This window comes from Manacus candei, unplaced genomic scaffold (genome assembly GCF_025592945.1).
Source record: "Manacus candei isolate 608988 ecotype Guabito, Panama unplaced genomic scaffold, ASM2559294v1 h1tg000015l, whole genome shotgun sequence".
Classification (NCBI taxonomy): domain Eukaryota; kingdom Metazoa; phylum Chordata; class Aves; order Passeriformes; family Pipridae; genus Manacus; species Manacus candei.
In genome coordinates, this window is record NW_026138063.1 from 19309909 (window position 1) to 19335277 (window position 25369).

General features: G+C 40.3%; 1 protein-coding gene across 1 annotated transcript in view; it reads right to left on the bottom strand.

The window, feature by feature from the left end:
- PXYLP1 (2-phosphoxylose phosphatase 1) overlaps nt 1-25369 on the bottom strand; it is an 82186-nt gene that overhangs the window by 47446 nt on the left and 9371 nt on the right. The gene's annotated exons all lie outside the window — the stretch shown is intronic.

A 25369-nucleotide genomic window follows, 5' to 3' on the forward strand; every position in this document is an offset into this window, starting at 1 on the left:
CGCTGCTTCAGCTCCTAGCGTTGGAGTGGATGACCATAGGCTCCCCGGAGATGCGGCACAAGCATCTCCCGCAGCTGAGCGAAGTTGTTACTGCTGCTGACTCCGCTGGAATGTTCTTCTCATACTTAACTCACCGGGAGCACAACTGGAAGCTGTCACGGCCCTTTGGAATGCCACAAATTTCAATACAAAGATAGAACAAACATATTCTCTTGTACAGCTGATACAAGTGATTTCATTCCATAACTTGCTCAGTTACTCGGCAAGATTTGTTCCCAACAAAGCAGCTCCGAGCTAAGCAGCCTGTCCCCTCACAGGAGGGGATTCTACTCCACCAGCAGGAGGACTTGTTCAATCCTACAATCATCTTTGAAATACATCAATTTTTCGTGTATCCCTAAACTAGATTCTGAAAACAATTCTGCAGATTTGGGTAATGCCCTAATTCCCTTTACACACGTACTCAGACATGTCAATGTAGAATCTGTGCAAATGCTGGGTGATCAAAGGAGATGCACTGACACTGAACATTTGGCACCAGTGTCTATGGCAAAGGGCTGTCAGGTGTTTTGTCGCAGTCAGGAGGCCCCTCAAAGAGTGTATATGGTTCTCATACTCCTGTGGTTCCACTTGCAACCCTGGATACTTCTGCCAGCTTCCAACTGGAAGTGCTGTCACACTGCTCTGCCAAACAAGCACACACACTTATCTCTCTGGCCTCTACTCTTGGGTCAGGGTGACCAGCGGTCAATGTCCCGCAAACTGCAGCATGGAGCCACTTTTTCTCTCTTTGATATTGCACATCCACAGAGTCAACATACCCAGCAAAAAGACCAGGCTCATTTTTCTGGCTAAAGTCGTACTTTTGCCTGACTGGTGTGATTTCACCTGGAAACATACTGAGGTTCTCCATCCTTCTGTTTGGGATAACAAGCAGAAGTTAATCTAGTTTTGTCCGACAGACTGCACAGTGGTGTGGAAAGCAGTTGTCCAGCTGCAGGCCAGAAGGGTGGAGCCTTTACCAACTGCTGCTCTCTACAAACCATCCCCAGAGCTGCTGAGCAGCAGGGTGGTTGGCCTGCCAACTGACTGCTGCACATCAAACGCAGGCGCAGCTGTTCTTCCCTGCACCAGCATCACATCAGATTACAGCTAATTGATCATAACGATTTTCTTGGGTTTTTATAAGACCGGTGCCAACCATCTGAAAAGGAATGGCGTACAGAAGAGTAGAAGACAAACTATGGGCCCCTGGATGTGGACAGTGAAATTTCTGACTGTCATTCACCAGATCCTTTAGGGCACGTTAGGATTGCATAATGCCCAACAATAGCACAAGGAAATCTTGCCTTTTCCTACTCAAAAAGCAGAAGATACATTGCAGAAAAATCATCTCCATATGGAAACAGTGATTTACCACGATGACAAATGCTTGCCAGGGCAGTCACATTTCTACCTCCCTCTAGAGCAAAGTGCAGTTCAAAAAGGATTTGGGATTCAGAAACTGTCAATCTGTTCTCCATGGAATAAAAGGATTTAATTTTCTTCACAGGATATTTTTTTGCTTTGGAGAATAAAATACGCTTGTCTATATACACGAAAGAAATCAACTTCCTTAGAGATAGTCATTATGATATTTATAAAACAATTTATCCTGTACTAAAAAGTTGTTGATATCCTGAAAATGTCTCTGCAGAAACCACATACACTTGGATTTTAAAGATTAATTTAGAAGAGAACAAAGTGAATACTCACAGGGCAGAGCAACTGCAGCTACTGTCCTTGGAGTACACTCTGAGTCTCACAGCCCCACCATATCACCTCACTTGATATTACCAACTGGTCTACTTTCTGCTACACACAGCATTATGCACCCAGTGATAGTGCAAATACCATTTCATATCATCAAGATTTGCTCGTCTGGCAAATATTGTAAGGATGTCCTTAAAGTAGAGTGAATTAGCTATGAACTAACAAAAATTTTGTTACATTAAAAAAACAGTAGCCATAAGCGTATCTAGGTGCTAAAACAGTAAGTTTGTTTGGTAGCATCAACCAACAGCTACTGAGACAATCCACTATCACATGTGGTCAAAATGCTGTGGTGCTCCTCTGGCTGACCTCAATCCCAAGAGGTAAACTGACAACCTGAATTAGAGAGGATAGGTCATGGTGAAATACAGCCCCACCAGCCAGGGAGGACAGTTCTCATTTTAGGGTTTACTTAGATTTTCAAGCTCCTGGCCATAATCTTGTTGTTGTTGTTGTTGTTTTGGGAATTATGCATATTCCAACTGTTAGGTGGGGCTTTTTTCTCCGTCTCCTTCATTTCTAGTTACTGAGTCGTAGCAACTACACATTCTTCTGTTTGCCAGTTTTTGAATAGGAGACTTTGGAGAGGCTACAGGTTGGTTCATAGCTGTCCTGCAGGCAAATTCTAACACACATAGTACACAATCAATTACATTTCACAGCATAAAATTATTCAATTTTCTATTCAATCCAACAGCTAATACTTCTGCAAGAAATGAGAATCAGGAAGGAAGCCCAAAGACTTTACCCAAAATACCAGCTAGATCCCAGCTACTGCCCAAAAGCCACGACAGTAATGGAGTGTAGTGCCTAAGCCCCAGTGAGTGGGAAGAAAGAGAGGCAAATTGACGCTCAACAGACAAGTTTTGCACATAAAGAGAGGTTTGGAGCACTTCTAAGCAATTGTACATTTGATCTGTGTGAGAGTATTTTATAAGAAGTAATATTTGTATACAGTGTTTCACTTCTAGGGTTATTTCTTCGCTGACAGTTTCAGACCCTCTAAGTCTGTGGGTGGGGATTTTTCTTCTGTTACGAACAGAAGAGTTTCAGTGGTCTGAAGCATTCTTTCAGTTCCACTGTTTAACTTGGGCTAGATTTCTCAGCTACATGCCTGAATGCTTCAGAGAGTCCTCATCTTCATCTAGTAAAAGGTGGCTTCTGATAATCCATCATTCTTAGCAAGCACAGTTTTCAGTTTCCTAATTGCTGACTTTGTGTCCTATTGCTTTTAAATATATTAAAGAAACTGACAGTTCTGGAAGGAAACCCCTTTGGAAACAGTTATTTCTGTCTTCTTTTTGCCACCACATACCTGAGGTCTGATGTCACCTCTCTCAGTTGCTTTGTGCATGTTCCTGCACCATTCTGGGTGTCATGTGATGTATCTATCCAATGCCTTACAAAGTTAGCCCTGGTTTTATAGCTTTGTATGCCTTGATGACTCGTGTATACTTCAACACTATTCTCCTATAATTCCTGGGGTGACAATATCATTGCCCATTGAATTATCTCACTCTAAGTCTCATTGGATCTTTTGGAATCTTTTGATAATGTTGTAACTATTGGTCTAGATATGGTGCCACAGCCACTAACCCAGATTTCTGTAACTCTTCTATTGCATTACAGCAGTTTCTGTTCTCCTCAGAGGCTGTCTATGATCTTATTCATCAGCATTTCTACATATATGGCTTTACAGCATTTAAATTATCTCTGCAGGGAGTCAGTCAATCCAACCCTCAAAGATGCCATTTTAGAGTGTATCATGATCATGTTAAATGCTACGTTTTCATCTCTTGCTGTCAGGCTTAACTTCCTGATAATATCATCACACTCAGCCTCATCAGTTTCAGCAGTAATCAAGTAATCAGTAATTAAAGTACATACTAGGAATATTACCACATATCTCGCTATTTTCCTCTACTCTTTCAAGGGTTGATTAAATCCCAAATAATAATTACAAATTCTACATTGTTTGTAGGTAAAAAAAAAAAAAAACACAGAAGAATATGCCTTATCTGACTGTACATGCCAATATTACCTTTTCTCCTGGATAACATCATAGAAAATCCCACTTATTTTTCAGAATGAACAGAAGATGGCTGTTTGCTCATGACTCCGTGTCCTGGAGTATATAATAGCCCTTCATTTGGAAAATCACTTATTTAGTTGCAGGATTTAAAAAATAAATTAGGACCTCTGAACAAATATAACTTGGACAGTTGGTTTGGCCCATTACTTCTTCCTCCTTTTTTTTTTTCCAAGTCCCACTGTCATGAAGCTGGATGCATACCAGTCATTGGATTAAAACACAGGCCTCTGATCCCAGCAGGTCTGTGTTTTATCCCAGCAGGATCCTGCATGGCCACAAGAGAATTGCCAGTGCATGTCAGGATAACAAAGACCAGTTAAGCTGTTCAACAGCAATGCAGTCAGCTACCAGAGAGGCAGTTTTAGCACTCATGGAACAGGTATCACCACATGGCAATTCTGCCCGTCACATTCCAGTCGTGCTTTTTCTAAATGTGCAGAGTGACATACTTTGAAGAAAAGACCTTGTTTTCACTTCTTTATGGAGAAAGTACTGCAAACAGCAGAAACCACAAACTTAAATTTGGGGCTGAAGTTTCTGAAAGAGGAAGTGTGTGTGGGACAACACGCTTGGAGGAATGTGTGCAGCATAAATAGGCTTTATAAGAAAACACCCATATCATGCATTCTTGATTTCTCCTCAGCAGAAAATCAAACGCTATTTCCCACTTTGCAAAGGCTCAGCCATAGTCTTTGTAGCCAAATTTCTCCAGCATAACTTGCTAGCTTAAGAGACAGTATGGGAACCATAGCTCTCATTTTGCTCAGTGCCCCTGGAGAGAAAGCTTAAGTGGCTTCTCTATTTTGGCATAATGCATTATGACACACCATACTTCAGCTCTGATCAAAGGGCTCCTGTTCATATTCGCACTTCAAAGCAGGTTTAAATGAGATCCTACACTCATTTAAGTGCATAAACAAGTGACTCAAACTCTAGCTTTTGCTACCATCTAAGATCTCTTTTAATGAATATCAGTTACATTGATAATCAGTAATTCTATTCATAGATTTTTATCCAGGTGTTATTTTGAATGCCTAAGTTTGAACAGCACATGTTATGAGATGTGACAGACAACTCCTAGAAAAATGTTAAGCCAAAATTAAATGTTAGGGAACTTTGCTCTTAAATCACCCCTCTTTAACTCTCCAAATAGCTGTCAGCAGTGTAGAGCTATGAGATGGAAACGACTTGGAGAGTGCACTCACCTTTGCCATTCTAATAGATAGGTGCACTATTTGACAAGCTTATTATTTCACCTATTTAAAGCCCCATTTAGTAATTTTCCACTAGGATTAACTTCTGAAAAGAAACTCCACAAAGGGTTTAGCTTAGTCCTCCAAAACACAGGTCTCAGACTGTCTGAATATGTATCGTTGCTTTTATTTGCATTTCAAACAATGCAGATGAAAGTACAAATGCCCAAAAAGGCAGCAGGTGCTTAGGAAAAGCCTCAAAAACAACCCTTAAAATAACTGCATACATACACAACTACTCTCCAGTGTCATTTATGATCCCAAACAGCTCCTTCTGTCTCCTCGGGATAAGGCAAGCCATTCTTACAGCACTTAATTGGTTCTAGGGGTAACCAAGTCCAGCTGCTCCGTCTAGCAAAGCAGCACAGCTGCCTTCTCTCAGTCCAGAGGAGCTGAGGAGAGGGAAAAAAATGGAAAGTACCCACCACTTCAAGAGCTCCACTCCCAGGGTCTCGAAAACCTGACTAGAATCCAGATCAGAATTTTAAACAGATCCTTTAGGAGCAGCAATCAGCTTCCTAGGCAACCAGGGTGGCCACATTGCTGGCTGCTAACATGGAGATAGGAGGAAGGGGAGGGAGTGTGGAAAAAAAAATATATATACAATTACCCTTATACGCTTACAGGAGGGTTTCCTAGTTCATAAATATTCTTGCTTCAAGCTGTGATTTTAGTTAAATTCAGAGTCAACTTGCCAAAATGGGAGGCAGTAAAGTTATTCACAGTGACAGCTTTTATCCCTTCTGTTGCCGGGCGAGTTGGGACCAGATGGTTGGATGCCAGCAAAACTGGCTTTAGGGAATCTGAACACTTCCTGGCTTCTGAGGAATGCCCAGGTACCATGCTGGGGAAGATTTCTGACCCTTCTGGTGTACTTGTCTATAAAGTAAGGTGAATTTAAAGCATATGATATTATCTCCCTTTTGTATTTAGTTCTCAAGGAAACTGCTACCTTAAAAAGTATAATTAGGGAAATCTACCTGGAAAAAATAGCCCTCAGCACTCACATCATCACTGCCAGCTTCCTCCTTACCCTGTTCTCTGATTTACTTCAAACTTGCTCATGAGGGATCCCAGTCAGACAGGAAAAGTGGTGGCTGTTCCTCCTTAGTCATGCATTAAAATCAGTCACTGCTGTCCAAAATGTAAAGATGGGAAAAGCCTTGGAATACTTTATGGAGACATGCCCAGAAGTTCATGTTGGCATGCAAATATTATTCATACCTTACTCTTTGTCACCAGAGAGGCAAAGAAATCATATAGAACAGGACATTTTAGTTTCCTTAGCCTACAGTCAGTAACAGTGCTTTGCATTGAAGCCAGCAGGTACAGCTCCATTTGGCAAACAGACCTGATGTACCATCAGCAAAGAATGTGTGTGTGAACACGGATAACAAGGGTGGGTGTAGCAGAAACAACATTCAAAGGAAAATACTAAGTCACTGCTACTTGAAATATGAATAACGCCGAATAATTTAAGTATCTGAGTATTTCAGCATCCTATTTCTGTGCACAAATTCATTGGCTGAGAATGCGAGACACATATAGTCTGGAGCCATGTTCTAGTTTAAGTAAAGATAAATAGCACTGCAAGATCTATCTTCCCACAATTTCAATTCTTCATACTTATAATTAACGCTGGCTGACATACTGTGAATCAGCAGAAGACTTCTACACACGTACATGCACCTACTGCTGTATCAGATGAACCTCCAGAACATATAGAATTGCTCCAGGCATGAACAGTAACGTAATAAGCTCGTATAAAGCCAGACACTTCAATGTAATTTATTTCTAACTATGTTTAATACTCGTGTCAGGAATACACCCCATTTTTAGTGCCCAATTCTTCTACATTAACAGACAGAAGGCACTACCCCAGGGTGTAGGAGTAAACAAGAAAGTGTGTGGAATATAGGGAGTGAATGGGTTGTGGAGTATTTTCTCAGTGTGTGAGACAAAAAGCAGTCAGTGTGGCTAAGCCAGGCTTCTCTGTTTTACACATACATAGGGCAAGGATTTCAAGAATTAATTTCCTACTCACTACTTTAAGATGAACAAATGAACAAAACCAGTAACCTTAAGAGTACCTCCAGCCCTAAGAGAACTTACTTTCAGACAAGAAAGTGAAAAAGCCATATTTTAGTACTTGATTCAGCCTGGATGAGCCCACTGTGAACACCAGTGATAAGCAGGCAACAGACAGTATTCCAAGAATATCTAGAAAACTGCCAATGTAGCATTGCCTGATTCATTTTAGATCATTTAAACTTCTTCTGCTCTTACAGATCTTTGTCTAGAAAAGGAAAATCCCCATTCTACTCTATATCTATGGACCCTTTAGCCAGCTAATTCCTAATTCTTTTCTTGCCTTTGGGTAGGGGCACCTGGTGAGGCTGGTCAGGACCATTAATGCCTGTTAGCACCCTTAGGGCCATAACATATATTTCCTCTCCATATAAGCAACATTTCTTGCTTACAGCCATGCACAGAGACACCTTCAGTGAACTGTGTTGTGTGTTAATCAGTTCTTTTAATATTCTACAAATAGCATCACTGGCTCTCAATTATCAGCTCTTACATGATTTCCACTCTCAGTTCAGGCACTTGTGAAGTGTAGCAAACACAAACAAGAGAGGCAAAGGGCCAGGACACTGAGCTGCCATGTGATACAGGTCAGGAAAATGATACCTTCCCACAGCTGAAGGTCCAGCATGTGCAATGGGATGGCAACAAAATCTACTTCCACGGGTCTGATGATTGCTAGAAAACCTACAACTTTTGAACTGCTCTGTAGAATTACAGATGCTAAAAAGGCTACTTGGAGATTTTCCTTTATTATATATGTTGTGAGGGGGAATGTAATTTTTATAGTTTTTAGTATGTTTAAGACAGCATCATTTCTTTTAGGTTAAGTGAACAAATACCAAAATGAACAAATGATGGCCCTAGAGGTCACCTCTATCTAGCCTGAATGCAGCCTGTCAGCAGTCAGTGTTAATGAAGAGAGCCTGCCAGTATAAATCATTTGTCATTGTCACTCTGAGGGCTCGTGTTTTTTTCTTTTCAGAAAAACTGTGATTTCTTTGTCTTGTTAGCTTTTGCATAAAGCTAACTAGCATGTTTCAAGGGCAGGACAAGATCAAGAAGAGATGGGAGTGTGTCGAGGCAGGAATGTGAGAGAGACAAATAAGTTTTGCACTGTGTGATGATAAAAAAAGACCATTTGATCACAGTCACCGCAGAGAATAGAAAATAACACAAATCCTATGGATGAGCATCAGATTACCTATAATGAAAAGAATGAAGTAAGCAAAGACCCAAATGCTTATTAGCTCAAGTACATGTCTGAAAACAAACATATTCATATGCATAGAGCTGTCAGTGAGAAACAATCCCAAATGAAGAGTGACCCAGCTGCAGCAGCCTGAAGAGCTTCGTTTACAGGTGTAGGACAGACAGGGAGAATTTTATTACTGCTACCAAGAAAAAGCTGCAGGGCCCCTTAAATATGAATCAGGGATCCCACATGAGGGATCACAGGTCCTGTCTAGGCATTAAGACCAGAGGGATCCATCAAAATATTTCTTTGTGTGTAGCATGGCAAGGAATACAATGCCATGGACCTCACCAACCAGACAGACAGGCGGGGCATGAAGTGCTCTCAGTTTGTCACTTATTCAGAGGTCCACAGACAACTCCCAGTTTGGTACCTCCTCTCCATGTCTGTGCTGTGGGAGAACTGGGAATTGGATCTGTATCCCAGCACCAAACATCTATGCACACTGAGCTGCAGCCCAAGTGTGGAGAAAATAGAGCAACTTGCCTGTCTCTCACTGACTGTCATTAGGGTGAGCTCTGGCTGTTTATACAACTGCAGGAAACCGGGGGGCTGTTTTTCTGACAGCCTTCAAGCGAAGACAGTTTTCTATTTTGAGATTTTCATTAACCTTCCCCACTTGCAGTCATTTGATATTTCTTTCCAGAAGCTTGAAAATAATATTAGCCACTGAAATTTGCCTCTTTTTTCCACTGAAAACCAGATGTTCTAAAATGAAATTTGAAATTGAAATAACATTTAAGTGGGTTTTTTCTCTGTATGCAATGGCAATCTTAGTAGATTCTGTGAGCTTTTAAAATAGTTTATATTGGTTGTGCTTATTTTGCAGGCTGATTTCAGATAGACAAAAAGGACTCTGCCATTCCCCAGTGACCTCAGTGGGGTTATTTCAAGTTTACATCACCATGACTAAGAGGAGGAGAATTAGCCCTTTTAAAAAGGCAGATAACAATGCATGCCTCTTGCCCACAGCCAAGTGCAAGTTCTGAGTGAAGAAAGCATTCTTACATTTAATACGTAGTTGAGTTCCACTGACCTGCTGCTAATATTAGGTACATGTTTAAAGTCTATTTAAAAAAATTCCTTTAAATTGGCTCAGATACCAAACAAGCTGCCTCTTACATTCTGCTCTCATCTATGCTGGTGTCAGATTTACTTCACCTCCCTGCATGAGAAGTAAGACCAAACCAGGTAGGAATTATGAAGATGAGCTGGGTTGTCTCAAAAGAACAATCAAAACCTCCCATGCCAAGTATGCCAGGTAACTCAGGTAAATGCTTTTAAGACTCTATGGCCTTTTAGGGAGACCATGTGCAACTGGGGAAAAGGGCAACTAAAACTAGACCTACATGGGGTGTGCTATGAAACTTTTGTCTCTTTGTCTGGCTGCCTGTATTTAAAAAAGTAAACCCACCATATAAATCTCAGTTAGGTTTATGGGTTAAACCTTCTCTGAGTAAAGTGAGATTGTACTGTTTGTTTATTTGATATCTGGCACACCAGGAGCAAATGCTTCTTTCTTTGCAGACTATGTAACAACCTGGGTTTCTCTAAGGGTACTGTCTAATGTTTAGAGGCCCCTATTTACAGTGCATTGAAAGCATGTTTTCTTTTAGATTTTTCTTTGGCAGATTAGAAACCCCCTGCGAGGTGAAAATATTAAACTGTGGAGTTTTAGTAAGCCTTCTGATGTGGTTTAACCTACCCCAGCTGAAACCAGGGCAAGCTCTTACATTGAATAATTTGTTAATTAAATGTAACAGCCTTCAGCATCTTAAACAACTTTCTCACTGAAAATGGTAAGTAGGCAGTACAATTGGAAGAGGATATTATTTCCCAGAAAATCTAGCACTAGCAGTCTTGGGCATATAATTTTCCCTCTCTACTGTACATAATTACTTACTCGTATGACAAAGATACAGTTCATAGTCCAGTCAGTATAGGGTTCAATACACTTTATGTCCTTGCGATATTTGGTCTCATAATTCAGTCTTTTAAGATCTAATTCATCTCAGCACTTGTCACAGCAGGCAATAGTGTTGCAGCCTATTTTGTCCTCAGCTAATAGATGGGTGGGTATTAAACCCCATATAGATGAGAAAGCTAATTTAACACCCTGCATGCTTAAACAAATAAGCTTATTAAAAGAGACAGTGATTTCCTGTGCTTTTCCTATTGCTATTTTTTTAAAAAATGGCACTTTTCCTCTCTGGTTTTAAAGCTGAATATTTCAGTTCTGAACAAAGGAGGTGGGCAAACCAGTGCCTTTGAGGACAGGAGGAAAACATTGCTATTCTTTGCACTGAATGCCCTAAAGTGTGAAAGCAGAATACTCTGCATTGTATCTGTGATATGCTGTCTCCCTCACGCACAAAGGGATGGCACATGGGCTCACACAACTTTGACTGCAGCAAAGTAGCAGGGATCCCAACGGTGTTCCCATGGAGCTTTCATTAGAAATGGAGACTCATGGTGTGTTTAATCTCATCCCCTCAAGATTTTGCTGTGTGTCAGTTGGCAGCAGTGCATAAAGATTAGAACAGCAGCCTGGGTTTAAAGTTGCACAATGTAGCGTAAACCGCCACGTGCACACACATTCCATTCCCTTAAAAAAACCCAAACAAATCCCCCCAAAAAACAAAAACAGAAACAAAAAACCAAAACAAATAAAACGAAACCAAAACAACAACAACAAAGGCAAAAAAACCCCAACAAATTTAAGAGAAATGGAAGAAGGATCAGATTTCCATCCATCAAATAGAGAGAGTAGGAATTATGATGCCTCTGCTTTTCCTCAGTAAATCACTGTTATTACAGGACAAAGTTCTGTTGGAGTTTCAGCCTGTTTGTCACATGTGATTATGTACAGCTCTCGCCCTCAAAGTCAACAGAACGTGGGCACAAAGGCATCCATTAGTGAGCTCCCTGCTAAAACACAGATGAAAATTCAGACTCGAATGAGCTGAAACAGTAGCAGTAAATTGAGGAATTTCTTGCTTGAAGAGAAAGAGACATTCATTGTCTGATTGCCCTAAAAATCTGAACATGATCAGGTCAGACAGATCTGCCCACAAGGTTACTGTTTTATAAGATCCCAGGCAGTACCTCTGAAAAAGGTTTTCTACAAATTTTCTCTCTAAAAAGGCAATGTAAAAAAAAGACTGCACTTTGTATCTCAGCCTTACCTCTAATTATTTCAGTTTCTCTTTGTGTGTTTCTCTCTTCTGATCCATGTTACAGCTATAGCTGAGACATTATTTTGTTAACCCAGAATCTTACAGGGTCGGCAAACTCCTCATGCCTGTATCATCTTGCAGAATGTTATCTTCAGGTAATTTGTGAATGGATGAAGAGCAGAAGTATTACTTTACATCAAATATGGATTAGTCTGACTGCTTCTTGAAGTTAAAGAGTGTTATAAGAAAAGAGTTTAATTCAGCCTTTATTCCTGTACATTTTAAACATCTTTTAACACATTATCCAATCTGGTGTCATATAGACTTTTAACTTGAAGACTTTTCAAATACAAGTGATGGCAAACATGTTTCAGCTCTATAATTGCTTTCTCTTCTTTGTCAAAACTAGTGACAGAACACAAGTCCCATAGCTGACAGTATTGATATTAAAATGTGCTGTAAAATTTGTTTTTTTAGGCTAGTGATTCTTGTTACCCTGACAAGTGATTATTTCGGCATCAGCCAGTTATTTTGGCTGTGAAAATAATTCTCAAATGTTACCAAAGTGTCCACAATGGACACAGGATGCTCTGCTTTCAGTTCTGCCTCTTGCTTTTTAATTTTCCGTTTTTCTTCATGAGACAATGGTAAAGAGGATGATTTAGTAATAACGATTACAAAAATATTCTGTTTTCAGTCCGCTGCTGTATTTTATTTTGATAGCCTTTTCAATTACCTCCAGCTGAATTCAGATAAAATATTTTTAATTGTACATATTTTGCTTCAAAAAACCCCCACATTAACATGTGAAATATAAGAAATTGTTACTGAAAAGGCTTCTTCAGGCTGAAGTCCTTGGGTTTTAGACCATGTTTTCTATTCCCAACACATTTAAACACCTGAATGGTGTTCCCAGAACTTTATACTCAAACTAAGCTCCACTGGCAAACTGGTGATCTCAGTACAAATGTGAACAAGACACGAAAATCTCCCTCAGATCTGCTGGATTCTGCCATGTTAAGAAAGAAATCATCAATAATACCCATTGATGCAAAGTCTACCTGGCAGTTAGCAAGCACTGGTGTCCCTAAGGGATCAGTGCTGGGATCACAACTGTCTAATGTCTTCATTAATGGTTTGGATGATGGGACAGAGTGCACTCTTACCAGGTTTGTAGATAACATAAAACTGTGAGGAGCTGTGAACATGCTGGATGGCAGGGCAGCCTGGCAAAGGGACCTAAACAGCCTAGAGAAAGGGACTTTGGGGAATACAACCCAGACAGGTTGGAGCCAACTCTGGGAAGCAGCTCTGCAGAAAAAAATCTGAAGGTCCAGATGGACAAATTCACATTAATCAGCAGTGTGTCCTTGGATCAAAGAAGCCTAGAGGCTTCAACCTGGCTGTATTTATTAGCCAGCACATTGAGGAAAGAGTTCATTCCCTCTCTTTGACACTTGTGAGACCTCGCTGGGATATAAGATCCAGTATTGGTCTCTCCAGTACAAGACAGACATCGACATTCTGGAGTGAGTTCAGTGAGTGGCCATCCAGATGGTTAGGGGGCTGGAGAACGTGATGTAAGAGGAGAGGCAGAGAGAAGTGGGCCTGTCCAGCCTGGAAAACACTTGCAGGAACTGCTTACTGCAGCCTACAGTTCCCTGATCGGAGGGTACAGAAAGGATGGAGTCAGATTCCTCTTGGAGGTGCAGAGAGGTAGGACAGAAGGCAACGGGCACAAGCTGGAACATAGGAAAGTGATTAGAAATAAAGAATTTTTTTTACCATGAAGGGGGTCAAATGCTGGTGCAGGCTGCCCAGGCAGTTGTGGAATCTCTCTCCCTGTTTGGACTCAACATTCCTGATTGGACACAACCTGATCTTGTTAGCCCTGCTTTCAGCAGGGAGTTGGCCTAGGTGACCTCTGGAGGTCCCATCCAACCCAAATTATTCTATGACACTATGATTTCTAGATACAGAAAGAAATGCTGCAGGAAGCTGTTGACAGTTAACATGACTGGAAAAAACCAATTTAATCAACTATGGGACTGTTGTCCTGTCTTTCAACAGGTTTTAAGATTTTAGGATACATTTTAAAGGCAAGAAATGCTGAAGATGAAGTGATGAATGAACACTGAGATAATATCTTGTATCAGGTCAAAAGTACCACACCCTTCAGATCATTCCTTTGATAAGAAATTCCAAGTAGTTTAGACTTGCTATGTTTAAATAGCACTTTTATTTTTTCAGTCTGAGGAAAACATTTAGTGCAATAAGTATAAAGCAGTAAGGGATCTGATTAAATCAAGGAACTGATAATTTGTGCCAAAAAGGGAAGGCTGAAAATTGGTTCCTAGATAGTCTTTTCAAGGTCTGAAATTAGGACTCCCTCTCTTTAATATTTAATTTTGCCATTGTCATTAAAAGGTGCAGGAGGTAATATTTGTCAGTGTCAAAGGTGGGACATTATCAGTATCAGAGAAGACTGAAATAACCTACAGAATGAAATGAAAAATCCTGGGGATGACAGCATAGGAACTGGATGACATTTAATTGCACAGCATGTAAAGCCATGTATTTAAGGAGTTGCAGGCAGCTGGAAATGACTAAGGAAAAAAATCTGGACATGCTGGCAAATCATACACTGGCTGGTGAGTCAAAGGGGTACGAGGCAGCTGTGCGAGAAATACAGTGCAACAAAAGGCTGTAATTTTTACTGACTCTTTTGAGGCTTCTAGATTTCCTACCAGAGAGCAACTCTGAATATTAGACAGCTTTTCAGAACTAACTTTTTAGTTTTTAGACACTCTTTGTTTCCCATACAGAGAACAGCAAGTGAAAACTATGTCTGTGTGCACAGAGGAAGAGAGATGGAAAAAGAGGAAAGACAGGGAAAACACTGAAGCACAAATATAATTTTTAGGGCTGTGATTTCCTGTTTGAATGGACAGCCACTAATTCCAGAAACATGTCCAAAGCCTGCTTCTGAAAGCTTTCAGCAACAAATTCCATTAAGTAAGGTACTACTACAGTTAATGCTTTTTAGAGGGATAGCAGGTGATATCTTACCATCTTCTTTCCACAATGTTGCTGTTTCTATGCTAGACCTATAGCAATGATTCTGCATGCTTGAAGTATTCACACAATGTTGTTAGTCTGTGAAAGCCAGAACTAACAATTTTCTTATATCGAATCACATTAATAAGTTCTCTTATTCTACTTTCATAGTTTCTTATTATTATATACATTATTAACTATGCTAGCAGCAGGACATAACAAATGCAAAATACCTGTTCAAGAACACTACTGTTTTCAGCAGGGAATAATTAAGAATGCATGTCAATAACATTTAGGATTCTAATGAATAAAAGATAACTCATGCAGGCAACTCAGAGACCTGCATAATTTTCTCCAAGGAGGTTAAAATGCATGATGAGAGCCTAATTCATCGGGATTCATTGGGTCATATATTTCAATAGCAGACAAGGTGTGATCAGGGTTCAGGTAACATATAGGTTTGAAATGTCATCTTTCCTGCAGGAAGCTTTCAAAAGGATGTCAGAAATCTTCAGTGCAATTCACCTGAAAAGCAGAAAATACCTTAGAGAGGTGGAATTTTAGACCTTCAGCACTTAGCAAACAGGATATGTATCAAACCCAGAAATTTTACCTCTTATTCATGGAAGTGCTGGTTGCATTTTCCCAGCTGGATCTGGTAAACAAGTGCTAAGCACAACTGTGTTTCCATATCCATAACAGAGACATAATGAAAGCAGTAAAGAATGTGACCATCAAACTGGCTTTCTTTCAGACCCTCCACCATTCCTCTATTTCTCCTAATTGCCAGATGCAGCTCTTTAGTTTTATATCCCAAAATTGCCTTGATTTTACTATTCCTAGAAAAATAATGAAGGACAAAATGTGTTTCTGTGGCTCAGTCCATTGAGACCATCTGTCTCATTTGGTTTAAACTTTGCTGCCTATTGCAAGTGTAGGTTGTAGCAGCATTTTCTGAATCCTCTCGGATTCCACACCACACACTGTAACACTGCCTAAAAAGGACTCCTGCCTCTTTAGTACTCTTCATTTCAACTGGCATTCTGCATGTATTTTGGGGACAGGGAAGTAGGATTGGGATTGTGGGGAGAGAAAATAACAAAGAAAGTAGAACAGAGGCTTCAGATAACCAGGACTGAAGAGACAGGCATTGGTACATGGATCCACACACAGTGCTGCCCTCAAAACAGCATATCTGAAAATTATCAGAAATTTCTAACACACAAAGCAAATGTTGTAGTGCAGTTGATATTTGCCCCCTCCTGGCATTGCCCCTTATGCGACTCCAGCTGAATGGTTTTTCCAAATTTCAAAAGATTCCTCTTAAAGCTTGAACCAAACCTAGAAAATATTTTTGGTTAGATCCCAACTGCCTGTCCCTACCAAATGAGCAGACAGTAGCCAGTACTCCAGTGTGAGGCACTCTGGGCTTTTCAGACTGACATTTGGATCTGGGAGGTACCCAGGCACAGCCAGACCTCTGGTGCAGACTGAGGCTGTTCAGAGCTGGTGTAAGGCACACAGATGAAATCAGAGGCTTCGTGTGGCCCATTTTACTACCTGTAGAATGAGAACAATGATTTTTCTGCCACTTTTTGACAGTGTTGTTCAAAATGCTTTTCGTCTCGCAAATGTGCTCGTCTGGCATCCCCCTTTGCCTTTATACCTGCAGAGACAGCAGCTAACCAGCTTCACTCCCATTCCAAGCTGAGCTGAGCTACAACAGAGCTACATTTAAGGCAACTTTATCCTCTACCTCTGCGCTGCTGCCAGGACTAGAGAGACTGGGTTTGGTTAGTTTGGTTCCTATGATGGATGGGCACAACGAAAGCTCTTCTGCCCCTCTGGGTGCTTCTCTCCCCATCAGCAGAGCTGCTTTCCTAAGGCAAGCCCTTTCCCTTAGCCCACTACCATGTCATATGTACATTGCTTGGTTTTCTTTGTTTTATTCTTGCCACTCCATTTCTTTCTCTTTCTTCCTCCTGTTATGATAGAGACTAAATTTCTGTGTTCAATCCTGCAAGCTGTGTTTTTCTAAAAGATTATGCCTATTTCACCGATGGGCAGTGATGTGAATTTAAGCTGCTGATCCCCTGGCTCCATCCAGATTTCTAGAGCTAGTTGATGCATATCTGAACTTTTCAAGCTTCCATGGATTTAGAACAAAACTTAGAAACATTATCATAGCAAGCCCTACATTTAAATGCCAGGAAGTGAGCCAAAATAGACCTGCAAGCATTACTTTAAACCCCTCGATTGACATGTTTGTTTAAAGTCAGTATTCTTGGTGCTGCTTGGCCACAGGAGATGTAATTAAAATAGTGTTTCTGACAGGGAAAACAAAACCCTTCGAGTTGGTCTGCCTTACCCATGCTCACTACCTGCAATTATTTAGCCCAAGGAACATATGAGGATGCTTTTACATCAGAGTTTTGAGGGTATTTTTTAAAGAGCAAACATGTGATGAAGGTATATAAGCCAATTTATGCTGTAATATTGTCTGATCTCCACCAACAAGACTCTGCAATCAGCAGTGGGAAACAGGGCATCAGCTGGCAGCTCTAAATTCATATTCCAAAGGCTGAGGTACATTTTACAAGCCATCTGTGGCCTGCTCTCAGGGGGGACAGAAGACACACAGGAGTGCTTTGAATTCTAATGTGTGTATTGACTTCCCAGTGCCCTCTGGACTGGCACTCTGTTTCTCTTCACACTCAAAGTTATTTACCTCATACTTGAAAATCCAGCTAAGGACCTACACTAAGTCATCACTGTTCAGCTGAGGTACAATGCTTTGTCATATCCCCACCATATCCCACCAACTCTCCCTTTTCCTCCCATTCTTTGAGCAGACAAAGTTTCTTTCTTGGAATTAAGAATTTAATGAGGATGAAGAAAGAGCCTCTTTGGTAAAAACAGAGTTAAGGAGGTGCCAGTAGTGAGAATTGTTACACAGCAGAGATCTTGTGACATCACTTACCAGAGGCCAAGCAATAACTTACTTGATTTCCCTGCCTTTTCACTGACAAATCCAGGGCAATCATGTAAGATTTTCCACTCTGACCATTTCCTGGAGATGCTTTCGATGGAAATTGTTACTACTCCTGAAAAATATTCTGCAAATCCCAAACAGGGAGAGGATGACGAGAGAGGAGCTCCACTAGAAGCAGAATAATTACGTTAGACTTACCATGGTGCAAATGAAGTCAGTATTTGGCCCTAGGCCTTTGATTTTAGGATGTAAGTCCAAATTTCTTTCTGCAAACAGCAGTTACAGTACTTTCCAGCAAATTAGGCAACATTCCAGGGCTACGCTTGGGTTTACTGGAAACGATTCTTTAATTCATGGTAAATGAAGGACTAAAAATTATGGTCAGGTCAAGAGACAGAAGGTCTGAGGTGCACTTCAGAATGTAGATCAATAGCCAGAAAAATTCAAAATAGACTCCCAGCTAAGTGTCAGCGCAGATTTTCCTCATGAAATGAGGAAAGTGCTGCTCTATTGGCAATCTCATTATTCACTACTTAGCAGATGCAGTAATGACTTGAGGCAAACGTGAATATTGAACTTGAAAGGTCCCAGTACCATAAGTAGGAAAGGAGCATAAATGACAGCTGTGTTATGTTGTAGCCCCTCAGAGGGCCAAGAGAGCAGAAAACGGGAACTCAGAATTTGAGCAAATTGTTCTTCTAAAGCAGAGCTGCTCTGAAAGTAGAGGGGTGGAAAGTGAAGCAGAAAAAATCCCTCTGAAGTTCCTTTCCTTGTTTACCATGTCTTCCTTTCTTTGAGGGACCAGGGGCCCTGAGAATGTGACACATTTCCAGTAACGTGCAGGGGTGGATGGATTGCACACACTCCTATTCCCCTACTATACCACTGATAGGGAAAAACATGAACCAGGGCTTCCTCCAGAGGAATGGGAAGCTAAGTAAGAAGTACAGCATGGGAAAGACACAGGAATTCTGCATGAGACATGCTACTGCATAGAACTGCAGATTGTATTTCATCAGCCAATGACCCCTATTTTGTTTAACAGCCTGAATAGCTGCCTAGGCAGAACTGGGTTATTCCAAGAGACAGGGTTTTCAACAGGTCAGAGCAGGTTCAAAGCTTCTCAGAAGAACAGAACAGACTATTTTGCTGGCTCAAAACTCCTTTGAGCAGCAAAGCCTCAGTGCTGTGACAAAGCAGCTTTGGGGGGGCCAATGAGACAAGGCCAATGGAATTTTGTGGAACAGAAATGGTCAGAAGTGTTTAAGAGGAAATGGAAAATGAAAAGGATTTATTTAGTCATCAGACAAGGAAAGGTGAGGAAAACAGTGTTTTCTGAGGCCCTCTGTTATACACTGTCATGTCATAAACTAAATTTTAACCAGAAAACAACTCTATTTTGTGTTCAATGCTGTAAGAAAAAGTAGCTATGAAGAAGCATTTCTAGAACTAAATGATGCAGCATGGAGAGGCTTAAAATGACTATTTACAGTAAACATACATTGAAAAATCTACCAGTCAATGTTTGTAAGAAGTTTTTTCAGCTTCTGCCAGGTGAATGTTTTTTTTACAGGGGTAAATAGTCATCTTCAAAGGCAGGAGGTTTTAGGAAGTAATTTTTAACTATTCTTAGTTAGCTTGGTCTTTGTTGTTTGGTGGCTTGTGTTTCTTATGTGGTTAGGAGGATTCATGCTACTCCTGAGGTAGCTAAAGTTTGTGAATGAAAATCAGCTGCCAACTTCAGAAAAAGGATCTAGAAAAAGTGAAATTATTTTGATGTAAAACCAATCCTAGCACCTTGGTCATTCAACTTAGACCTCTGCCATTAACCTTCTTACCAGATCAGAAAGACCTGAGGCTGTGGGTCCAAACACTTAGTTCAAAGAATTGTACTCTAATTATCTAGATGTTGTGGAGAGCTCCCTTAAAACTGCACACATCACCAGATTTGGAGAACAGTGGTACTACATAAGAGCAATCCCTAGGTAACACCTCCCTAGTCCACTGTGCCTGAGACAAGTTAAGATGTCAGTGTTCCCATAGAAAAACACTGAACACTAAGGAACACAAAAGCAAAACTTAACTGAGCAATTCCTTCAATCCTCTGGTAAATCAAATCTGCATTTCTAGTTGTGTAAGCCATCCTGCCCTTCTGCTTGAAGTAGCATAGAAGTCTCTCACATGAAGAGTTTCTCTCCCATCACTCAGTGCAAGTAAAATTAGTTTATAAATTATAAATACAAATTTATAAAAATATAGATTAACTGGCTAGTGAGATAAAATCTCTGTTCTTCCAAGTGCCACAACTTGAGCCTCTTGTATTTCAAGCCTGGGGGAAAAAAAGTGAACAATGCATTTTAATAGCATTAACGTAGGCAGAAGTTCCTGTTACAAGCACCAGCACCAGTTCCCAAAAACAACATCCCTCTACCAAACACATATTCTCAGACCAACAAGCAACCTACAGGGAAAACTGAAGCACCTGAAGACCACTCCAAATTCTGTCCAATTCTTATTTGTTTGCAAGTGAAAACCCTTGTTGCAATTTGGCACAGAACCGTCCTCAAAAATGTTAAATGGGAGTGTAATTTCACAATAGACTGAGAGAAGCTGTTCTAGAAGAAGCTGTTATTTTAATGGCATCTGATTTACTGTCATGACGGGAATGTGTTGCAGATTTTGGCCTGTGTTCAATTTAAAACTGGAAACACCAGGACTACAACTAATTTAGCTCAGGGCAAGCTGTAGTAAACTGTACCTTCTAAAAGTAGTTGTTTGTATGATGTGTGAGGGGGAACCTTGCAGTCTGCTACCACCCTACTGAGCAGAGAGCTGGAAAAAAAAAAAAGAAAAATGTGCACAGGGAGGAACTCCTCCAGCCTCCTTCTCCCTTTGTGATTGCTGATCCTTGTATGCAAATTTTAAGTGTTTTTTAAAGGTCGTGGCATGGAAAAATTGAATGGGGCTGCTTTTGTGGTCTCCTAAAAACCACATTGTATATAACCATTGCTCCATCAGTGTAATTTCCTTTGCATACCAGCTACTGTTCAGCTCTGCTTAAAAAAACAATAATCAAGCCTCCCACCCCATGTCTCACTGCTTCAGTGGACTTCTGATCACTTGTTTACAACCTTTTTCTGCGTCTTTCTTAAATGCACAAGCAAAATATGCCGTCTATAGGAACAGGGACAACCTTTTGTGTTTTCAGGATGTGGCAAGTGCTAACTAAAGCTTGCCTGCCCTGCCTCCCTGTGGTCCTGGCAGGTTAAAGCAAACCACCTCCTACAAGAGCTGCCCGAGAAGCCTTCTTGACACGTTCCGGTGAACTAATAGCCTGTGCAGCTCTTGGGAAGGCAGACAGGTAGCTTAGCAAACAAGCTGCCAGGCCTGGAAATGGGAATTACTTACATGACTGCACATGTGGTCCCCCACTTCATGCATCGCCAGCGCTCCACCTGCGCCCTCTCCCTCGCACAGGAGCTGCTGCTCAGTTGTGCAGAAAAGAAACAACCCCCCAGTTTATAAAAGCTCTCTAGGCACAGCCTCTGTGATGGCACGGCCCTACCCAGGGGTTGAGCAGGGCACAGCTTGCCAGCAGCACAGCAACTCATTTCTCAGGCTTGTTTAAGCCTGAAAATACTTTGGAATAAGCAAAAGGGTGCTGTGGAAGCCAAAAGCATCATCAGTGGCAAACGAGTACGTCAGTAATCCTGGAGGTACTCTAGTGCCTCTCTATCTACAAAGAGATGTTTAAAAATACTGAGTAGAGTAAGACACACTCTAGTGTAAATTAGCTGAACTCTGAGCTTGACAAACTGAATCAAAATTATTCTAAATTACCATATTAATCTTTCAGAGTGAGGCTTTTCTAAGGAAAACTTTATAAATCTCTTGGTTACAATTCAATTAAACTTCTCCTTTTCCAGCCTAAAGTGTGTTTCTAGCACTGGTGTATTCACTTGTGCTTTTCAGGGTAGGTTAAAGGGTGGTTTTGATTATCCTTTTCCTTTGCTTTACAGCAAATACTAACAAATTACTATAAATACTGAAGCACTTTGCTTGGACATTTTAGAACAATTTTCATTATTCACATAAAATATTCACTTTTATTTAGAACATTCTCAAAACTCATCAATTCTCTTGGCCCACTGGCCCTTTAAATATAGCTCACAAAGGGTGATGATCTATGCAGCTGAATTTTCAGTGTTTAAATACCACGGATACCTTGTAATATTTTTAACGACTCTTGCAAGGTCTGAGCTCAGCCTCACTTCTCTACGCCACTAGAGGGCAAGATGTTCTCATAGAACAGCTTTTAAAAAAAGACATTAACTTTAAAAGTACATAAAGTTTTCTGAAAACAAGAAGATTACAAAAATAAGAAAAGGAAATATCATTGTCCCCAAAACTTAGACCAAAAAAAATATGTCTTTGGAAACCATATGAAATCTTCTTTAGCCTGAGCTGATATGTCTGCATTTTTCAATTATTCTGGAGTTATCAAACTAGAACAAAATTCTTCTATAACAACAAATAAATAACAATGCCCTGTGGGATATATGTCTGTCTGAAGTTCAGGAAAATAGTTTTAGTACACAATTTTTTGTTCTTTGCTAGTGCATTAATGCCCAAAATATCAATAGACCATGAATAAACAGAGCTTCTACACAAAATCTCCTGTTAATGCAGAGTCTAAATCAGATCTGCACAGGTATAAGGAGATTTTTCCCCCATGTTTTTATTACGTATTTGCTTAAAGGCCATGATAAATGAAGAAAGGGGTTTTTTCTTCCCTCCAGATTCACACCCCTCTAGCATTTGGCCAACCTGACTTTCACCAAGCCTCGCCTTCAAGTCTTCTCTCAGCACTGCAATCTGAGAACATTTGCCCTCTGCACAAGCACTTCAAGGTTCTAACATTTGTGAATATCATATTGGTTTTGCTATTTGGGCACATTTTGAAGGGGCTGGGCTGGCACCATCTTGTTTATTCTGTGGTGCAGTCTTTTCCACGTAGGGGTGACCCACCAGCTCCTTGCAGTGAGATACAGGTGCCACATGTATCACCACTCTCAGGTCTTCTCCCCTTTTTCAGCTTTTCCTGCAGACCCCACAGGAAAGGCAAGCAGGAGAACTCTTGTCACAAATAGGTTTAAAGCACCCTCAGGCACAAAGTGCAACACAAAGCCAAGGGCACACTTAGCACTGGGGGGTGAATTCTGGGATGGTCACGTCTTCATCTTGCATCAATGATCCTTCCCAGATTGCATTATTTAAGGACTATTATCTCACTTACAGAGAGCTAATTTAATATTAATTCTCAGAATTGATCATACATTGCAGTTCCTGGGCAAAACTTATCTCTGCTTTCTTAACATTCTAGATAAATACTAGATGGCACTCAGAATTGCTGCAAGAACTTTTTAAAGCCAAATAAACTTTAACTTGTACAGTAGTATCCTTACTGAGCAGCTCTCCTACAGTTTAATAGGACATGAATGAAACATGACATTTTTACACTACATTACTTTCAACACTGACTAGTTTTGGGTTTGGTTTAGATTAAAAAACAAACATAAAATGACAATATTTCTCTTTCTAGTACTTTATAATCATATCCTAGAAGTGACTAACACAGAATGACCAAGCTTAAACATGACAGCAAGGCACAGAGCCTGAGAGCTGCAATGGAACAGGGAGATATAAAACACTGAACAATGCTGATGAGTGTCACTGATGAATTGACTCTCTAGGTAGAGTAAGTCTGTTCTACCTAAAAGCAGAGCAACAGGTTCCTACCATTTGTTTACATATTTTTCCTAAATTTTCATGTGTCAACTTGAACTCTGAAGCAGAAAATGTGAGTGGAGACTGAGAAGTGAAGTGTAAGGATCTAAGGATGTATTTTCAAATAACACAATTCAGAATAAATGAGAAAAACTGGAAATGCCAACCCCAAACTGTTCATAATCTCAGTCTATCTAGTAACCACATAAGACCAAGAGACTCAGTGTTTTTGTAAGTGCTTAAGAACCCAGTAAAGACATTAAACTATCTATATATGTTCCTTCTCCCATTTATGTAGTTAGGGAAAAAAATAAAACAAATTAGAGTTTGTATGTAGTACCAGCTATAGCATTAATATAGATGGTGCAGTTGGGAGCAGACACTGACTTAGAGGACCGTGAAAGACATAAAAAGAAACAAGGAGTGGAAAGAATGTTCTTTCCTGCCTTGTCTTTCAGTGACCTGTGACAGCATTTTGTTGAAATCAACAATGGGGCTGAGAGCTTGCCAGGGCAGTCTGAAGGTAAGTGATAACCAGACCAGGAACGAGGTCTGCAGCCAAAACACTTGTCAGTTTGGTTATCTCTCTTTGCATTCATGATTTCTAAATCATCCACAAGCCATCCAAGATTCCAAGCACTTTTAGCAGAAGTACCTACCATGTTGTAGAGTAAGAAAGATCATTTTATATGTTCAGTAATAACTCCTGAAGGCAAAAGATGAAATTCTTGCAAAATTATCATCTAATTTTTAAACAGGTTGGTTTTTTGAATTCAGGTAAGAGAAGCTTTAACTACACAGTCATATTTATAGATACAGGTATAGCAAAATCTTGTAAACCTCTTATACCTAAAACATCTTGCTATCCTAATTAAAATAAATTGATAGAGTAAAGGAGCTAAACAATTAGATGTTGGGATTCCACGTGGAACTGGGAACAGAGTAGTGATTTAAAGTGTTTCCTCTACAAAATAAAATTGCCCTTTTTTATAGCTCTCTGCTTCCCACGCACACACCACTGGCAATGAGGAAACATACCTTTTCAGTGAAAGTTCAGTACCTACAACAAGAGGAAGGAAATATGTGACATCTGTATCCACCCACCAGCTGTGCACATATAAGATATATTGCATAGTTCACAAGAGATGGATGCAAACATCAGCCTACTTAAAAGCAAGATTTAAATAAAAGGTTTAATAAAGATTTAATAAAAGCACACGCAGTGATTAATGTTCAGACAAGATCTCATGCTGAAGGCCAGGATATCCTCAATCCTTTTACAAGTAACTCAAAAGAGAAAGGGAATAGGAGGAGCTCATCTCACATAATCTCCCCAAAGGCCATAGACCTTTCTAGGCCAGTCCCAGGTTTTCTAAAGGCACAGAAGCGTGTGAGAAGTGGGCTGAAGTCACCCAGCTCACCATGACACACTGAACCTCTGAGGAGCTCGCTTCTTGCCTTTAATTCTGCTGGTCCAAAGTGAATTCACACCACTTCAAACTGTTGCTGCAAATATTGTCATTGAAGGAGCCTAATGGAGTAAGAGCAAGTGTGTTAGAGAAATAAGCAGACAGGCAGACTGGGAGTCCAGATTTCTAGAATTTGTTTATGCAATCTAAACATAACTTTCTTTCTAGACTTGGTTTATTTCTGGCTGTGGTTTATTTTGGCCTTGGTTTAATTTGTCATGCTTCAGTTCATCAGGCTGTAAAGCAGGTTTTTAAATTGCATCACAGGAAAACTCTGTCAGGGTTTGGTAAGCAGTTGGTTACTTCAAGAAAATTTGCTGTGTTAATTAAAAGTAGTGATCTTATGCACATATTACTTGGGATATTTAAGTGATCTGTTCTTTTAGGAGTT